General features: G+C 36.7%; 1 pseudogene; it reads left to right on the forward strand.

Annotated features, from left to right (window-relative positions):
* Positions 1-13579, forward strand: part of LOC141403036 (uncharacterized) — a 1250555-nt pseudogene that overhangs the window by 587637 nt on the left and 649339 nt on the right.

Consider the following 13579-nt stretch of genomic DNA (forward strand, 5'->3'; position numbering starts at 1 on the left):
TTTCCTGCGGAAAAGACGTTTCTCCTCTCTCCTTTTCTCCCTGTATCTCTCTCGTGCGCTACGCGTTGCTACGGATTGTAAAGTAGCCCTATATGCCGCATTTTTCTCTTCGGTGGCAGCACGACACTCCTGATCATACCATGGATTCCTTGGTGAAGGCCTCTGGTATCCAAGTATGGATTTTGCGGCTGTTTGCATGGAGTGGGCAATGATTTGCCATTGCGCTTATATGTTATCGGGATGAGGAGTGCTTTGATTAAGCAATTGGGCTAGTTGAGTGGAATATGCTGTGGCTATCTGTTGTGATTGCAGCTTACCGATGTCTAACTATCGTGTTGTGTCTGTTCGTACTTTGTTTGCTACGTTTAAGCGGGTGCGTACCTTTGCTGCAACGAGGTAGTGGTCCGAATCAATGTTTGCGCCTCGGAACGATCGTACATCCAACATGCTCGATGAATGTCTTCCATCTATCACAACATGATCAATTTGATTTCTTTTGTTTTCTGATCTGAATATCGAGATGATTAAATCTGGTACTGCTAACTACCATGTTTTTTGCAACTGCAAAGTCTATCAGCCTCATACCATTGTCAGATGTTTCACTGTGGAGGCTGAATTTCCCGACTGTTGGGCCAAAGATATTCTCCTTTCCAATTTTGGCATTAAAATCGCCTAGAATGATTTTAATGTCATGGGCAGGGCAACTGTCATATGTTTCTTCTAAGCGCTCGTAAAATATATCTTTGGTCTGTTCGTCCTTTTCTTCAGTGGGAGCATGAGCGCAAATAAAGCTGATGTTGAAGAATTTAGCTTTTATTCGAATTGCAGCAAGTCTTTCATTCACTGGAGTGAAGCTGGATACCAGATGTTTTAGTCTCCGACTAACTACAAATCCGCAACCAAACTCATGCTTTACGTCATGGCAGCTATAATACAGTGCGTCACCTTTAGGTGTTGTTGTGACGCCTTTCCCAATCCAACGTATTTCCTGTATGGCAGTAATATCGCCCTTGTACTTTTCAAGTACGTCTGCCAATGCGAAGACTGCACCTTCTCTATAAACAGTGCGAACATTCCAGGTGCAGATTCGCAGATCATGGTCCTTAAAACGTATGCGGGGTTCGTCAACTTTAGAGGGGGTTGTTTTTCTTTTCTTTCGTTTTTTCATAGTATGCTGGATTTTCTAGGGGAGGGTTACTAACCCGACGCCCAAACCCAAGTTTTTAACGTTCTTATGGGAGAACGCGCGGCACATGTTAGCTCACTACCTTTAACGGGTGTTAAAGGCAGTTCCCCAGGTGACACCACGGGGAGGTCAGTGTCCACTTGAGATGAAAGAGGGACCAAGATAAATCCTGGGCTTTGCCATGTTAAAACCGGTCAGGACCGTTGCTTGGTATCTTCCATCCCCTACGTCACCCAGTGAATACATGTTGCTAAAATAAAAATCAAAGCGATTCGAGAGATGGCCCTAAACTGAACTTTTCCGAAATTTTGTGTAGGAGGTACCCGAAGGAGTGGACCGATTGAGTCCGTATTGAAACCTTATCTAAGTCTGGTACACATTTCACGATGGGCAAAATATTGACCAAATCGGTTACTCCCTTTTATCGTGCGCACTTAAACTTAGTTTGATCAAAATATTACGAAAGCCAAAATTTTAACCGATTCGGTTCATCCGTTCGAGAGTTATCGTGCGCTCCAGTCAGGACATTGCTCAATCGACTCCAGATTTTCTGAAACACATTTCGTCCAAACATACTTGGGGTCTAAAACCATTATTTCGACGAGGCACATTTTGCCCGTATGAAAGTGTATATACCCTCGTTAGCATAAATGCTGAGGGTATAAAAACAATACCTAATATGTGTTCTCAAATTGTGTTTCCTTTCTTTTAAATATTGACTCCATTTTCATGGAACCAAAATCATTCTAAATTCAAATTTTTGCACTAAAATATTCTATTCTTCACATATTCCATTTATCATAAAGAGTTTCCTCTTTACATTTTGTTATATATAACAAAACAACCAACCCACACACATTAGGACATACACAAGAACAAACATATATCCATGAAAAACTTGTTAAGGAATATCATTAACTTGATCTCGCACACCCACGCACAAATATCCAGCTTAAGTCTATACATAAGCGTACAACAGCTACTCAAAGGACTTTCAAGTAAATGTATAGCGGGTAACTATGTTAAGGATTTATGGCGGAACAAAGCAAAACTCATTTTAAAAGGACAAAGACGTTAATGGGAAGCGAAAAACACCTTTCCTTAAGCCAAAAATTGGAATACAATGTATTCAAGGCACAATGATGGCAGGTCACAGTGCACAGTGGATCCAACCATTGGCCAAAAATAAGAATATAATGTCAACATTTTGGCACAATATCTGGCAAATCTGACAGCTATGACATGGACCTTTTTAAAAATATATTAATTTTTGTTTCATTCGAACGCGATCTTCTTACGAATAGCTTCAAAAGTTGGAACATTTGACTAATATTTTTTGTTGTGAGTACAACCTATATTTTAAGTGCAAGTAAATGTATTCAAAATATCGCGAAACTAATACGTATAGCAAAATATTATAGTGGATTTTGAAGGGGGAGGTAATAGCTTAATTTTCATTAAAAAATAGTGTTTTAGTGTGTTGTGGAATTCTAGTTAGCTGCTTATTTTCTTAGTGTTTTTTGTAATGCCAATATACTTAAATATATATATATAAACTTAAATTTGAACTAAGGTTTTAGTCATGATGCCCACCAGTGCCCACCTCGGGAATAATTTTCCAAAGTAGCTTATAGGTTCAAGATTATTTAGTATTAAAATCAGCTGCCATATAGTGCCAGATTATAAATGGTGGATGGCTGACTAAAACTGCTCTAGAATAGGGTTTCTATGGATATATTAGTTTATAACTCTGTTATTTGACCACGTACATTAACATAATTGGTATCAGTGGCAAGATGAAGAAATCTTCTTCCAAAGTTGTCTTACGTTGGCGGTACGTGCCTTTCAGGAAGAACGATATTAGATCTATATTAAAAATTATACTAATTTTCAGACACAAATGTTGGAGTTTTTTAATCCGCTAAATTGGTTGGATTCTATGTTGTTTTGGAGATTGTTTTGTTTCCCCAATCGTGACCAGCTGGACCAGGATAATCGGGACCATTGTTCATGTCATTTTGTATTAACAGTATAAAACAATTCTTACCGTATACCCCCTCCAGAGGGGAAAGGGGGGGAGAGAATATTACGCTCGTGGTTTCTTAAAACACTATTCGCAGCAGCACAAAGCTGTAAACAGCGCATTAGCTTGATATTTACACGGGAAATATTTTTGGCCACTTTATCCATACAAGTGGATCCACTGTGCAGTGTTTGGATTTTTGCCACCCGTCTTTTGCAAACAATTTAATTAATTTTAAAAAGAATTGCAAAATGTTGTTACTTAAAATTACTCGCAATATCTGAACATTTGAAGCAAAATATAAACATATAAAGCGAAATAAACATATAAAGCAAAATATATACGTAGATATTTGGTTAGCTCTATGCAACAGATTTTTCCATTTTCATTGAATTCGTTGACCTTCATCCCAGTGTGATAACTCCTTAAAAGTAAGTTTTCAATTATACTGCAAAAAGGTGTTAATCACAAAAAAGATGCAACTTCTGAAATAACATTCTTTAAACGTCAAAATTACCGCTATATTGGGGCTATTCCAAAACGTGGACCTATGTGCACAATTTTAGGTTGAAAATTTGTTTTGATAACTTCGAAATCTAAACGAAAAATTAAAATCGTTTGGTACCGTTACCAAACGAAAGACGTATCATTCTAAAATTTCAGGATCATATCTTAATTTATCTGGATGCTAGAGTGATTACCACAAAATGATTAGAAATGGGCTTAACCATTTTATCTGGGCTACCCCAAAACTTTTACCTGTATCCGCAATTTCTGGTGGAGAAGTTATTAAACCTCGTAGATCCCTAAGTGCTAAATTTGATCCCTATTCAACGGTAGATGGTCTTTGAGCCCATCTATCCAAAGATAGATGGCCTTTGAGCCCATCTATCCAACGATAGATCGCCTTTGAGCCCATATATCTAAATATAGATGGCTTTTGAGTCCACTTATCTAGATAGTAAAGCCCAATTAAACTCAAAATATCCACAATTTTTGGTGGAAAAGTTGTTAGACTACCTAGAAACCTAAATGGCAAATTACATCCAATATGGGCCGGAAACATAGATCAAATTTGCAAAATACCTGAAATCAAATTCGGCCGATGTAAATTTAAAGTTCCTAAACAAATGCCCTTGGGTGCCACCGTGGTGCAATGGTATGCACGCCCGCCTTGCACACAGAAGGTCGGGCGTTCGAATCCCCGGCCAGGCAACATCAAACATTTTTCAACGGTGGCAAAATACCCCTCAGTAATGTTGGCGACATTTCCTGAGTATTTCAGCCTTGAAAAGCTTCTCGACAAGTGGTGTCTTAAGACACGCCGTTCGGACTCGGCGATAAACAGTAGGTCACATATCATTGAGCTTTAATATGAATCGGGGTGCACTCATTGATATGAGAGAAGTCTCCCTTGTCCCGTATGGGATGTTGTGGAACAATGTTTTTTTTTTTTTAAACAAATGCCCTTAGTTGCTTACGATAGAGCTATTTTCAATATATAGTGATGTAATTTCAGGACAGTACAACTGAACTGCTTGGTTTTCAAATTATTAAAACAAATCACTCTTCTTGAGAACACCTTTTCTGTTTGCATATTCATGTGTGTATGGTAATATTGGCTTATATATGTTATTTGAGAAAGGTTATGAAAAGCTAATGCGGTTAAAATGTTATTGTTAGCTGAGGTAAGCACCGACATTTTATAAAGTTAATATTACCAAACAATTTATGTACATTGATTCATCATTTCGACATAGTGATAAGGGTTCAAAAGCGGTTTTTTTTGTATGTGAATTTGACATATCGCGCTTTTTGTAGAAAATTTACTTATGTTGATACTGAGGCATGGGGTATTGTAACTCGCGAATTGTTGTAATATACCATAACTTTTGAACGCATTTCGGTAAAAAAATGTTTTAGCACGATTCACCGATGGATTTCTCAAAATTATAATTTGAGCGGAAGCTGTGGTCATATTAATGTAAAATAGGAAAAAATCGTTGAAGGAAACTAGTTTTTTTAAGTCAATTTTCAAATAGTGGCTTTACAATACAATATAGAGTATAATGTTTAAAAAGAAGTTAAAGAATACACTTCAGAGATGAAGTTTCTAATGTATGATTTTTTAATATAACCACTGCATCAATCTCAAACGGATGCTGACATTTTTTTTATTTTTAATATTTAATAATATTCATTCAAATTTCCATGTTTAAAAAACATATTTGGGAGTTTGATAAACTAAATTAAAATATTTTGTTTTATACTTACAGGGTCATACCGGTCCTCATGGTCCTGCAGGTGTTAAAGGTGAACCAGGACAACCCGGCATACCGGGTATAAGCGGATCACCTGGTGCTCCAGGCTTAAAAGGTGATCGCGGTCTACCCGGTGAGATTGGCCCCATGGGACCAGCCGGACCACCTGGTCAAATTGTCTACGCTGATACACCATATGGCTTACAAAATACAACACAGTGTACTTGCCCGGCTGGTCCACCAGGTCCAATGGGACCACGCGGTCCTGCCGGTTACGATGGTGCACCCGGTTTGAACGGTGAGCCTGGTCCAGCTGGTTCAATCGGTTTGACCGGCCTGCCTGGCAGTAAGGGCGACAAAGGCGAAAAAGGTTTGCGTGGCTTGACAGGACCGGAAGGTGATCGTGGACCAGAAGGTCCGCCAGGACAGGCCTTTTTCGCTGGTGGTTTCGAAGGCATGGCAATGAATGGCACCAAGGGTGAGAAGGGTGACAAAGGTATGCGTGGTCGTCGCGGCAAACCGGGAACAGCTGGACCAATCGGACCTCCGGGCAAACCAGGTGTTATGGGTGAAATTGGACATGCGGTAAGTAAATTAATAATATTGATTATAAAATGTACTTTCTAGCGCAGTTGAAGAACCGTGGAAAATAAGCTTGATTTGAAATGTGTAAATTGATGAAAATAGCTAAGTTTTATTTACTCTATTTTTGTACTTTTTAGTCTTCTAAATTAATTTTGCGATAGTCTGTCATATATGGACTATGGAGGTAAGAATTTGCGGTACCAATATATTTGATTTATTGTAATGAAATGCCGTAACTCAATCTTAGCCCACCGACGATTTTGCTAGATATCAAGTGGTGGTAAATTACTATCTTAAATTTCCACGGTTCTTAATATAAATTTGTATGTTATAAATTTATATTTACATATTTTTATTTCTTTTATCAATGCAGGGACGTCCCGGATTACCGGGACCAAAAGGAGATATTGGACCTAAAGGAGCCAAAGGAGACCCAGGTGGCCGTGAAGGGGTGAGTAAACAATGTATATTTGTTTCACATATATGCCTGAGCGATTTACTTAGAAAGTATAATAACTCAAAAATGCGTTTTCTGAGTTGGATTTTTTTTTACGACTTCTACTTTATCTTTTGCCAAATAACTGCAGATATCTCTAAACTCAACATGAAGCATTTACTAGGAGTTTGTTTTGAATTTATGAGGCACTAAAACGTGCTTAATCTTGCACTAAAATTTAGAACCGATATCTGGCTAACTCTTTGCAAAGGATGGTACAATTACTTGTTTTTTTCTGTGATTTGTTTTTAATTTAGGAAGTCAAATTACAGCCAGCAACTTTAAAAGTGTTTCTTCAAAACTGTTTCTTTAGATGTTACACTCTTTTCACGATAGTATTTAGGACGATAATATTTTTATACCCTCAGCCTTGCGGCACGTTGATGGAACACAAATATGCCTCATCGAAATAATAGACATGAAATAATTTGCAACAAAAAGTTTTCGTCCTTTTTATACCATACACCACTATGTGGAAAGTTTGTATTGGGAAAATGCATGTAACACCGCGAAATATTCGTCTTTTTATACCCTACACCACTATGTGGAAAGTTTGTATTGGGAAAAATTCATGTAACACCGCGAAATATTCGTCGGAGACCCCCAATGTGGTATACCAATCTTCATATCTCGACGAGATAAATCGATTTTGAGAGGTGTGTTCGTCCGTCCGTTTGTCCATTATAAATTGTAATCAAACTCCAGGCCGCAATTATGGACCGATCGTTACGAAAGTTTACATGGAGTTCGTGTTCAGACCAGAATAGACACCTAATTTTATTGGTGATGATCGTGAAATATTTATCGGGTGAAATGGACCAAAAACATAATTTTTATCCAATTTCGAAGCGGCTCTGTAGGTCACAATAATAGTCCGATCGCCTCGAAATTTTAAATGAGGTAAGAGTATATGACAAATGAGAAGCTTGGAAATTGAGATGATGATCAGATAATATTTAGAGGGTTAAATTGACCACAACTTTTGTGTGAAAATTGTGAAAAATGTTAATATACAGTTTAAATCTTTATTTCTGGAAGACACCTTTCGCCCAATTTCCCATTGATGCCAATTATGTTGATGTACGAGGACAGATAACAGAGCTACAGCCTAATATATCCAATTATTTGTTTGTAGTATAATCATACAGACGCTAGAGGTCGCAATTATATCTCAATACATAGTCACGAAATTTTGCACGAAGTATGAGTTTAGGTCAAAGAAGATGCCTACAATTTTGGACGATGATCTGATATTATTTAGCGCGTTAAAAGGACGATTACTTTTGTATGAAATATATAAAAAATTAATTTTGGTCCATATTTTAATTCTTGAAGGGCATACGAGGGGCACTAAAAAGCTTCTGGTCATTTGAATTTTTTTGGAAAGTTTGACAGTTTTTAGCCTAAGCGTATTTAGGACTGTTTGACATGCGACCATGTGATGGGTCGTTTTCAGTGGCTTGATTGAGACAACTTCAAAACAAAACACGCCTTTTTTTCTTTTCGGCACATGACCCATTAATCAAACGTTTTGTCCGGTCAAACAGGCGTTGGTTTGAATCGATGTGTGAGAGCTCGCATTGCCATCCCAGTGGGAAAATGTAATCGATGGGAATCGAACGGGTAATACAGAGCCACTATGTTTTATTGATTACCGAATACATTATTCGTAACACGGTGCATGTCCTAGGAAAATAATATATTCCTTTATAGTATCCATAGAAAGCATCGTGTAATCTATGGGTATATTCTTTTATAGTTCTTTAGTAATATATAATGGAATTCATATACTGGAATGCATCGTATTATGTATGTATTCTCTTTTTAGAAATAATTTATTCCCCCGGTATGCCTTAAGTAATTTATTGGATTAAAATAGAAAACCATTAATTTTAATTAATTTTTATTTATATTTAGAATTACATATAAGGATTTTATGTAGGTAAACAAGTATTCATAGGATACAAAAAAAAATATTCATTCATTAAAAACAGAAATTAAAATATTTCATTACAATTTTTAATAGTCCACGAGGTACTAAAATTCTTTCCATAATTGGTGTCTGTAAGAGGGAAATAAAATGGTAGCCATAATAACATAAAAGAAATAAGAATATTCAAATATGACTTTGTGACTTACATATGAAGTGAAGTTTTCCTCAATTTTTTGGGTAAATTTTTTGAAGATCAGATTAGTGTTTTATGGGGAAATTGTTTTTTTTTTAATCTTCACATAGTAAGGCGTCCAGTTTTATTTCAATACGGCTAAGAATATTTGTGAATGTATCCAATGTCTTTTAGAATACATTTTACAAACTTACGTCTTTATTGTTACACGACACAAACAAAACTGGCAAATTTATGCTGCGACTTGAAGGCGTCGGCAGATAACGGGATTAAAAAAATAGAAAAAGAAACATTGCATTCCCTTGTCGTATCCAGTGGGAATGTAAGAGGTAATTAATATGAATTTTTTGTCAAGTGGAATTACTCGTTCGATTCTCTACGGTATATTATATAACGTATCTTCTATAATATATTTAATAATTTAACTTTTTGTCCAATTATATTCCTTTCTCGATTCTTACGGATACGTTTTGGAACGTATTGCTTATAATGCGTTAATAAATATATTTTCAATGTAATATGTTCCCAATTTTCCCACTGGGATGGTTCAGAACGATTAGATTTCTCTTGTTCGTTTTTCGAATTTCTCAGGAGACTCCAGGAAAACAAATTGTAGTGTAACACTCAGAATTAACCATCCTACATGTCTCAAGCCGTATCGTCGTCACACGGTCAGTTTTGCCGAAGAAACAGGGGACCATTTGCTTCGAAGGTCTTCTTCCATGAACAACTTTCGTTGAATTGGGCTCGCTTTCGAAGACCCAAATGGTCGATTCCTGTTTTGTTTCGGGGTCCTAAGCATAGATCCAAGATTCGTCGTCTGTGGCGATCTTATAAATGTCGTTTGAAACACCGCGATCGTTTTTATTCACAATTTTTTGGACAAATCCACAAGAGCCATTTTTTGAGCGATTGACCAATTTTGCTGGTTCCAGCGAGAAAAATCTATTTTTGCGGCCAGGTGTTTATGCAATATCAAATCTTAGTTGGTGGAAGAAATTCCCAAGGATACCTCTATCTCACGGTATATAACATGGCGATCTTGCATTATCCGTTCACACACGGCTTAATTTTTTCGTCACGACCTTCGTTTTTATACCCTACAACACACAGTGGTAAGGGGTATTATGTCTTTGTGCATTTGTATGTAACATACAAAAGGAAACGAAATAGATACATAGTTCCTTTTGGGGATATACATATAATCACTTTCTGAGTCGATTTATGCGTGTCCGTCCGTCTGTCCATGTATTTTTGTTCGCAACATACAGGTCGCATTTTTTGTCCGATTCAGCTGAAAATGGGGACTACAACTTTTTTAGCCATAGGAAGAACGCTATTGCTTTTGGTGAAAATCGGTTCAGATTTGGATATAGCTCCCATATATATTTTCGCTCGATTTCACGTATTTGCTGCACCAAACACGCTATATACGTCCAATTTTGATGAAGATTTGAATGTGTGACTGAATTTGTCAACAAATAAGTGTGCAAAATTATATTGAAATCGGTCCGGATTTGGATATAGCTCCCATATATATTTTCGGCCGATTTCACGTTTTTCCTGTACCACACACGCTATATATGTCCGATTTTGATGGAATTTGGAATGTGTGACCGAATTCAGTCTAGAAATAAATGTGCCAAATTATATACAAATCGGTTCAGATTTGGATATAGCTCCCATATATATTTTCGGCCGATTTCACGTATTTTCTGTACCAAACACGCTATATATTTCCGATTTCGATGAAATTTGGAATGTGTGACTAAATTCAGTCTAGAAATAAATGTGCCAAATTATATCAAAATCGGTTAAGATCTGGATATAGCTCCGATTTATATTTTACATATTCACAGTGGTGTAGGGTATCATATAGTCGGCCCCGCCCGACTTTGATCCTTTATCGACATACACAGATTTAATTTGATCTATGCACTCTTGCCATGATTGTCCATGTCGAATTATGTGAAAAATTATAGGACGAAAATGTTCACAAGTAAATTCCATTTTTTTGCAAAGTGATTTTTTCAAGTCACTATAAACAACACAATGTATGAGGACGTTTAGGCTCAAAACTGTCAAACTTTCAAAAAAAAAAGTCAAAAGTCAACTGTCGACACTGCTTGTTGCCTAGGTCGGAAGGGTTTTTACTGCCCCTCGTATACAGGCAAAGTAGCTTACATATGAAACAAGTAAGAAAAGTCTATAGTCGGACGGAGCCGACCATGGGATACCCTATACCACTATCCCCGTGTGACAATCGCCCTCCACGGAACTTCTTTTCAATGATTGTGAAAATTTAATTATCAAATATCAGAGATGTAATGTATAATACTTATGACCAAAACCAAAATATTATCTAGCATGATAAAGACATTTTTGTAGCAGGAAATGAAAATTTAGTTCACACAAACTAAAATGTAATGAAACCCACTTATGTGGTACTACTACTTCCGTTGTTTAACCGCTACGTTATTGAAATTTTTACCAATTTCACATAAAAGTTTCAGTCCATTAAACCCGCTAAGTATTATCTGATCTTCACGTTGGTTTGTACGCTTCTTCTTCATCATAAATTCAAACTTTGTTTAAAATTGTGCGGGTTATTATTTTGACCTACAGAGCCGCTACAAAATTGGTTAAAATTTTGTTTTTGGTCCATTTCATCCCCTGAACATTTCACGATCATCACCATCATCATTAAAAACTAATCATTTCTATTCTGGCCCGAACCCAACCTCGGTCCATAATTGCGGCCTTACGCTTGTTTACAATTTTTAATGGACGGACACACATCGCTAAATCGCTTTATCTCGTCGAGATATGCATTTAGGCATACCAAATAAGGGGTCTAGGACGAATATTTCGTGGTGTTACATAAACTTTTGGAGAGACAATATGTAGCATGGGATAAAAATGTGGTTCTCTACACAGAACCCATTATATATTAGGCAGTAGGCCCGTTATCTAGCAAACACTTTATTGCAATTTACATCAAAGGAAAGGTCAGTCGTTTTTTTCATATGTAAGCTACTTTGCGAAATATATATGTTCTCAAGGAATTAACATATCGAACAAAAATAAAATTTTTATATTATTCATACAAAAGTAATGGTCCATTTCACCCGCTAAAGAATATCAGATCATCATTCAAAATTGTAGGCATCTTTTTCGACTTGTACTCTTACCCGGTGCAAAATTTCGTGACTATTGATGTATAATTGCAACTTCTAGCGAGTTTATTATTACACTACAAACAAATAACGGAATATATTAGGCTGTAACTCTCTTATCTGATCATGCACACCAACATAATTGGCATCAATTTAAAGGTCAAGCGTTCCACTTTCAAATATATCTCACTTGTCCGGAATGTCACTCCCAGAAATTAAGATATAAGCTGTATATTAAAAATTTTCACAATTTTCACACAAAAGTTTTGGTCCATTTAAACCTATAAATATTATCCGATCGCCATCTCAAATTGCAAGCTTCTCCTTTGCGATATACTCTAACCTTATTTAAAATTACGCGTTGATCGGACTATTATTGAAACCTACAGAGCCGCTAGAAAATTGAATAAATATTATGTTTTTGGTCCATTTCACCCGCTAAATATTTCACGATCATCACCAATAAGAATAGGGATCTATTCTGATCCTAACCCGACCTCCATACAAAATTTCGTGACGATCGGTCCATAATTGTGGCCTGGAGAGTGTTTACAATTTATAATGGACAGACGGACGGACGGACACACTTCTCAAAATCGCTTTATCTCGTCGAGATATGAAGATTGATATACCACATTGGGGGTCTCCGACGAATATTTCGCGGTGTTACATGAATTTTTACCAAAACAAACTTATAATACCCTTTTCCACATTGTGGTATAGGGTATAAAAAGAGCTACTGACGTTTCCCCTGAAGCGAATAGTGGGTTCTTTGTAGAGAAACACAGTTTCGTCCCATGCTACAAATTGTCTCTATCACGACAGAGGAATCCCCAGTTCTGGCATTATTGCAAATTACGTGGAGCCTCAGCGTATTAATTGCCCGAATGCATGGGGTCAATTAGCCACTTTTTTGCAACATGTACTCGGTGTAGATGTCGGTAAAGTTTTTTTTTAATATTAATTTTGGTGCAGGCGAAGACACCCACAGCTTCCTGACGTATAATTGAATACGAATTTTTCCGGTCCGGCAACAAAAAAATACCCCTCAGTAATGTTGGCGTCGTTTCCTGATTATTTCAGCCATGAACAACTCCTTTACAAGTGGAGTCTTAGGACACGGTAGAATCTACAAAGTTATTTCTTACAATAAGTTTATTTGATAAATAAAGGAATTTTGATGTGCTAGTAGCTAATTGCAGGAGTGATGCATACATTCTTGATGAACTTTAAGAGCACGACAATAAACCCGTAACATAAATTCCATTTCGCTATAACTCAGAAGTTTGACCTACGGCATAACTGCCCTTCCGGGTTCATAATATTAACTTCATCCACTTTCATAGGCAAAAAGAATATTTAAACCACCAAGCTTTGATCTTCATATTTACGCGCAGTGACATTTTTCTTTAATAACGGTTCAAGAATGCGGGTTTTTTGTTTTAGCACCGAACTCAGGTAAGATGCTGTCAAAAAATTTATTTTCCCTGATTGGCAATTTTATTAGCTTTCTAATGGTATACATATAACCTTAACCGGCTACTTAAAATCGGTACAAAATCCGGGTTTTATATCGCTATATCCGTTTCAAAATATTAGATAACCGGATCTATTCTCCAAGAAAATTTGTCATTAACGTGTTTAGCATATCGGGAGCTATATATGGTAAATATTTCAGATACATCCCAGATGTCAATATAAGCGATAACCAATGGGTACGTCTACC

The sequence above is a fragment of the Musca autumnalis genome, unplaced genomic scaffold, assembly GCF_047663935.1.
Source record: "Musca autumnalis isolate F117 unplaced genomic scaffold, ASM4766393v1 scaffold_4, whole genome shotgun sequence".
NCBI lineage: Eukaryota > Metazoa > Arthropoda > Insecta > Diptera > Muscidae > Musca > Musca autumnalis.